Source organism: Pinus tabuliformis, chromosome 9 (genome assembly GCF_031772625.1).
Source record: "Pinus tabuliformis cultivar Carrire ecotype Pingquan chromosome 9, CPIR1, whole genome shotgun sequence".
Classification (NCBI taxonomy): domain Eukaryota; kingdom Viridiplantae; phylum Streptophyta; class Pinopsida; order Pinales; family Pinaceae; genus Pinus; species Pinus tabuliformis.
Genome location: NC_142307.1, coordinates 75,435,490 through 75,442,952, shown reverse-complemented (window position 1 = coordinate 75,442,952; position 7,463 = coordinate 75,435,490). Strand labels below are relative to the sequence as shown.

At 36.2% G+C, this 7,463-nt stretch overlaps 1 pseudogene; it reads left to right on the top strand.

The window, feature by feature from the left end:
- The window catches only part of LOC149147180 (metal tolerance protein 5 pseudogene), a 34,708-nt pseudogene extending 27,949 nt beyond the window's left edge, over positions 1-6,759 (top strand).
- The last annotated feature ends 704 nt before the right edge of the window (positions 6,760-7,463 follow it).

Genomic DNA, 7,463 nt, shown 5'->3' with positions numbered 1-7,463 from the left:
AAGGTTAATCCATGGAAGTGAGGAAGGGAAGAAAGAGGAAGCTTATGTTTTTCATCCTACAATCTCCATTAGTCTCTCTAATGGGAAAATCACCTTCATTTCTGTTTTTAGCCATGTTGTAAGTGCGTGGAAGGGTTCTTCTTCTTCTTCCCCAATAGGCTCTTCAAAGATCTATGGTTGTTCACCTAATGGGTCCTCTAGTTCCCTGCAATCAGAGAGGGAAGCTGAATGCCACCAAAGAAGAGGGAAGGTTGGTTGTCTGATGGTGTGGGGATATTTGGAATTTTTTTCCTAAATTGCTCTACTCCTATGAGGCATGAAAAGAAATGTTCTTTTTTTATAGGTTTTTTTCCAGAATTACTTGCAAAATAGAAAGAAAGAAGGAATTTGCAACTATCTATTGAATGAAAACAAATAAAGAAAGCAACAATTGCAACTATTTACTGATTTTTAAATAGAAAGGAAAGAAGAAATTGCAACTACTTACTGAATTTAAAACAAAAAGGAAAGCATAAATTGCAACTACTTACTGAATGTAAAACAAAAAAGGAAAGCATAATTTGCAACTACTTAGACACCTCCCGACAAAGATGCTAAAATGTGATGAGCCCCAGTGCTGCAGCAAGGATGCTACAATTCCTAGGGCTACCAAATTTACTTTATCAACACGGGTTTTGTACAAACTTGGAGGTGATAGTGTTGTATGCACAGTAGATGCAATAGTCTACCCCTGTCACTTCTCAACTCGGGCTATAAACCACTAGCCTTTTCAAACCAGTCTTCTATTGACTAGAGGAGTCTGACTAGTGACAGTGAATGTAAAGATATCTTTATGTAGAAAGTAAATGCTTACCTATTTTAGGAAAATGAAAGTGTTGAATGGAAAGTGCTATGAAATGACATGAAATTATCTAGCTAAGAATTGACACACATTACTTGCAGAAGAGAACTAATCTAACCTTGCATTCTATCATCTAGCTATCTAGACTAAGTAGGCATGGAAATTATCCTAACACTGCTATGACTGATGTATGCATGCACTAGCTATCTTCTGTTAAAATTGCAGAAAAAGAGTCTTTTGATTTTCAATTTAGAAATGTAAATGCTAAGCTAAACAATCTGATCTTTTGTAGGGGAGAAAGGCATGGAAAAGCTGGTCCAAAATGGCATTGAGGGGCATGGAAGTCAAGTGGAGGGCCTACCCTATGCTCAGATCAACATTTCTTCTCAAAATAGGCTAAAACAGGCTGCTACAAGGTTTCTTGTAGTTACTACAGGATGTCCTAGTTTACTACAAGATGTCCTAGTTTTCTACAAGAAACTAGCTGAAGGCTATAGGAAGGTAGGGAAGGTGAAATGAAGTGCTGGGAAGATGTCTGATGGTGGAATAAGGTGTAGGGAAGGTGCACAGTTCCCAAGGCTCAACCCAACACTTCAAGATGGTTGGATTTGCTCAAGGTGGCTGCCCACAGTGGCTATAAAACAAAAATTCAAATTAGGGGTTGGTAGGCCTTGGAAATAGGTGGAGAAGGCTTAGATGAGGCTGGTGGAATGAGTTCCTCCCTGCAGATCAACTAATCCTGCAACAACACATGCTCTTCTTTTCATTTATGCATAACTTCATACAAATATGGAAAAGATTAGTTGAATTTGAGAAAACTGATTTATTGATGGCTAATGATGGAATGAAATGCCTTCTTAAACTACAACAAACTCAAGAAAAAAATTAAAATTGTAGGTGCTTCCAAGAAATTATAGACAATGATCTATTTAACAAGGAATCCTAAGCCGTGCAATGATCAAAAGATAAATTTGTTTTTGAGGCTATGAGAGTGGGGCTCTCAAACCATGATCCCATGAGGGAGATGAGGAAGAGGCCACTGTCACAAGATTTTCTGATGTAATCTCTTTCACTACTGTACCATTGATCTACTTCTTCAACTAAGGGAAGCAAAACTAAACAATCACTCAAATACTTGTAAATTAAACAAAGCAGGAATAACTTCAGCAGTTAACTATGATTTTAACCTACGAATACATGTACAAAAAGAGGAACTTCTACAGCTAGGGTTAGGCCCTAACCCAAAAGCTTCAGCCCTCAGACAACTCAATGTTCAATCAAGGTAAACTTTTCATTATGATCAAAATGTCAAAAATAACATTAGAGTAACAATCACAATGTCTGAGCTCCAAATTGCCTCTTGGCTACAACACAAAGTCAAATACTAATGGAGCCCTTGGCCTTCTTATTTATACAAATTGAAGCTACCAACAACTTCCTAAAAATTAGGGAGGCTTGGCTCCCAAACTAGAGATTGACTTATCTTCAATTGTCAATGTCTTGGCTACCAATGACCTCGGTTGGCTTGGCTTCTTGTAACTCTGAGATGATGAGATCTGGTGGAGGAATCTTTGAATGATTGAGGAGTTAAGGAGGGAGACCAAATCTCCTAAAGTCCCTCTTAATTGTCCACTTCAACTTAAATTAGCCCAAAACTGCTTCAATTCCTCCATTTAATACATATTAGGCTATATTATATAACATCTCACCTTTATCCTTTTCACTAAGAAAAATATAATAAAATATGTAAAGAAATGTGAGAAAAGTTGATTTTAATAAGCTAGAGAGTGGCATTAAGACCCATATAATTTACTTATTAATGAACCTCATCAACAACCAGTAACCATCCAGTTCGTATTTGGGATTCTACATCTAGTAAACATCATGATACATATGGCATTAATCCTTTGGGAACAAAATTATTTGGTGGATACCATCTCAAAGTCTTTAAAATATATCGCCCAATCATGATTTTGAACAACACTCAACGCTTCCTAGTACAAAAGATATGTGATAAGGGGTGGAAAATATCTCTACACTCAAGGACGTAAGAATCCTTATATTTTGTGATGGGACGTGCAAAATACAACTATTTTTTTGTCACAACTCTGCAGAGAATTCTAATCAGAAAATAGGCTTTGATATCAATCCTCATCAATGGCATTTAAGTACTGGTGGGAAGGATAGACAAGTGAATATATATGACTTTGCAAACTGAAGAATGGATTACAAACCTTTGGGTTGTTTATGAAATCATTGTGAGCATAATATAGGATTTCCTCTAAATATAAGAGAAAAAAAATTCCACCAGAAGAAGTGCGCTTAGTATGAGTAAAGAAACTAACAAAAAATGGAAAATTAGCATGGACATGACAAGTTTGGACGAGATTCAAGTGAATAATTGAGGGAAAATTCACCTAGCTACAATTATCTACACAATGTTTATGAAGTATTGATGAAAATTTCAAAGCCTATCGATAGTAGTTGGATTAAATGATCGAGTTTAGATGAATGCTCCATCTCATTTGACGATTATGATGTCTACAGACATAGTTTGTGTCTCACAGAGCAGTGCAACTATACTTTAGGAGAAACGTTACGCTGAGATGTTCACAACGTTTGCTACATACAGATGAGGACCTGTGGAGTAATGGTCTTGAGCAGAAATATATACGTCAAAAATTCAGAATCTGAAGCGTTATACAGTTTACCGTTAGGATAAGACAAAATCTATGGGCAGAGAAAATTTACTGTAGTACATTATAGTACGTTATTGTACGTTATGCTTCGTATACGATGCCGCCAAGAGCATCTCATTCTTCATGCCGATGCATCTAGTTCAATATCAATACCATGTTATATGTGTCACATAGCGACAAATATGAATGAATGTTATATTTCTTGGTTTGTTTCTTAATCAAATCAATTGTTGATGTCAGTTTTCAAAGCGCATATCCATGGTAATTTGATACATTGTTTGGAATTAGAACTACGTGAGGCCCTCCATGAGGAAGGGGAAAAATAAAGTGAAACCACGTAGGAGGGGCCATATTGGTAAGTTCATTCGTTGATACCATCTATATTTGTATACAATACCAATGCATATAGTTTCATTTTCATTTCCATTCAATCGAAAACATATATACATAGCATGTCTGATCTCTAGAAAATGTTACACCGAATCTCTGCCAAAACAAGGACGCAGAAGAATTTCAAAAAATACAATTATGTGCTCAGTCAGTAGATGGCAGAACAGAGTATGTAAGGAGAAATTCAATATGACAAGGACGTTCCATGAATTGTTACACAGTCACCACTACACATCCTGAATGCGAGTGTTACATGTTGGGTTGATACTCTGAATGCGAGCGTTACATGTTGAGTAAAAATATGTCCTCAACCTATGTAGTAAACGCCAGTGAGTGCTAGAGAATGTTAAGGAATAGAAAACAATTCCAAACATCATTATATGTCATACGATAGCGGCCTACATGTCTCATGTAGAAGAACAGTTGGAGCATATTCAGACAATTGTAGTGCATCATCTCTTTACTGCGCATACCCAAGAGGAGACTGCTACAACTTCTCGTAATGGAGTCTACAGTGGAACAATGCTCTTCTTGACGCCAAATCCAATCTCTTCAATGCTCATAATGTTTATAGCTGGACTTGAATCTTTTGTCTCTCTCTACTACAACTGGTAGTGGAGGAGTCGATTCTAGAAACATAGATGAACTGAAGAAGAAATATTGAAGGATTTTATTCATATTATGGGCGCTAATGCATTGCATTAATGGAAAGTCACCTATCAATTTCATGGCATCTCAGTTGGCGTTACATTGCATCGTTTCCCACAAATTACATGAAACCACAATGCATTGAGAACTTGAAAATATCAGCATGCAGATTGTTTATGCTAGCGTATGTATTATTGAGGGTGTATATTTTATTCTCATGAAGTAAAGTTCTTATTATCTAGTGATTCGTTCATATTATTTCTTGTAACAACTTCTGTTCTTAAACTAAAGAACGTCGTGGCCTAAAGGCGGGACATATACAATTGAAAAATCGCACTTCACTTCACTGCACTACTGGGTTTTACATAAGAATGATCCACAAAACTTGGAAAATCCAAGGCCATCTCTCCTTTTCATTCATGCCTTCGGTGTAGACGGCCTCACAAGATGGGATACCTAGATATGCACTCTCAATATGATGATGTTGAGTAATGTGACTTAAGGAAGAGCACCCATATTCTTTCGCGACTTGAGGCGGGGTACACTTGCAAATTGGTCACAATTGCAGTGGTGATATCGATCACAGTCCTCTTTATCATTGACTAGAGAAGCGAATGGACTTCCTATCGGCGATAATGTTATATGCTCTAATTATGAAAGTTGACGGGAGAGCATATGTTGAAGCCACCAACTCAAGGAGTAGTAGTGTGATTTGTAGAGGTTATGATTAGGATGTGGATACTCACAGTTAGAGCAAACTATTTGTTTTTGGTCTTCAAAAGAGGGTTGGAGCTTGGCAAAGTTAAATTATGGTTGTTTTGTTGTGTTTCTCTAACATGGGTGATGTTAGCCACATCGTTTGTACCACATACATATATATATATATATATTATGTTTCGATATATTTTGTGTCTACATTGGATATATAATGTGTAGCTTACAATTTTCATTGCAGATTTCAAGCCATAGAGCAACGTCATATCATTGTGATTGGAGTAAGGTTGTATATATTGTCATTTTCCAACAATGTTTTTTATAGATTGGAAGCATTTAATGGTTGTTTACGGTAATAATATAGCATTCATATTATTCAACAACAACAACATTAATACAAGTGGTAAAGCATTATGTATTTTGTATATGTCGAGAATGATGCAATGATTGCCTTCGACAATGATAATTTTGGTCATTTTGCAATATCCACGAGTATGACACGGTCTACACCAATGCAACTGGACATATTCGATCATTTATCACTGTCTTTCAAATGAAAATGCATATTTGTACTCTATGTTGATGAGGGGATATTTTGTTACAAAACTTTCCATAAATTTCACCACAATACAAACCTTTGTAGCAATAAGAAACCACAACTTCATTGTGCCTCTCCTTTATAAAGACACAGTTTCCATCTACCAAAGGAAGAGTCATGGCTTCCCTTAGCCAAACTGTAAAGAAGAGTGACAAATACAACAGGAAACGTAGCAACAACATGATGGGCTGGGACCTTGAAGAAGGTGATCTATCATGGAAAGCTTGAAGAAGACTCATATTTTGAGGGATTCACAAAAATGGATACAGTATCTGAGCACGATTATCTTCCTGGCTTATCCAAGGAAGAGCATGACAAGGTTGCAAGAAGTGAGACAATTGCAATTCGATTGTCTAACATAGTAAACATTGTCCTTTTCACTGCGAAAGTATATGCATCAATAAAGAGTGGCTCGTTAGCCATAATTGCTTCAACTCTAGACTCGCTTCTGGATCTTTTGTCAAGTTTTATTCTTTGGTTCACTGCATTTAATATGTAGTTGCCAAATCCTTACCTTTATCCCATTGGGAATTTTGGTTTTTTATTAAGTCATGGTTAGGGTTTTGTTGTTATGGCTCTGGTTGCAGATATTGTTAGAATATATTTGATAACTTATATACAAGGAGGATGGTTTATCTTTATATGGTGATAAATAACATTGGGTTTTTGGAATTATGGTTTCAGTTACTCTTGTAAAGTTGTTCCTTGTAATCTATTGTCGAAGTTTTACTAACTAAATTGAGAAGGCATATGCTCAAGGTCATTTCTTTGATTTGGTCACTAATGCAATTGGGTATAAGTCACTTATTAGTGCACTAGCACTCATGAATCTTCCTAATGAAGCAGAGGAAATATTGACTGAAATGTAAACTTCTAGGTATAAGCCATCTCCAAACGAGTTTAAGTCTATTATTTATGCCCATGGAAGATGTGGTCCTTTCCAAGAAATGGAAGGAACTCTTAACTTATTGGAGATTTGTCGCTATCTAGTTGATACAGTAACCATAAACGTGATCCTTAGGTATTATGGTACTTAAGAGGAATTCAAAAGAATTAAGACATGGCTTAGAAGAATGCAAGTTGATAACAATGATTTGTCCATCAGGAGATATAATGCAATTGCAAATTATTTCCCTATTCTTGTATTCTTTGCACTTTTACACGAGGATGTTTCCCAATATAATGTATTTCTCATGCATGCCATGATTTCCTTACAAAGTCTTATCTCAACAATATTCTTGCAACATTTTATAGAGAGTTCTCACAACAATATTTTGTAGTGCTCTTACAATGTTGAAAATTTTTGAAGCGTATTTGGAGCAATGTTTATATGTCATTTTGGAGTAGCATTCATTCAATATGGAGGAACCCTAATAAGCCATCTAGAGTGGCATTCATTCAATGATAGTGTCAACATTGTTTATGCAGAACAAGACATTGCAGGTTATAGAGCATTAATGCAATGATGACAACTACAATAAGGACTCTTTTATAGGCTACAAGACATATGTAACCCCCTTGCCATTGATGTCAAAGGGGGAGGTAATTAGAGGAAGGAAGACACTTCACAGAC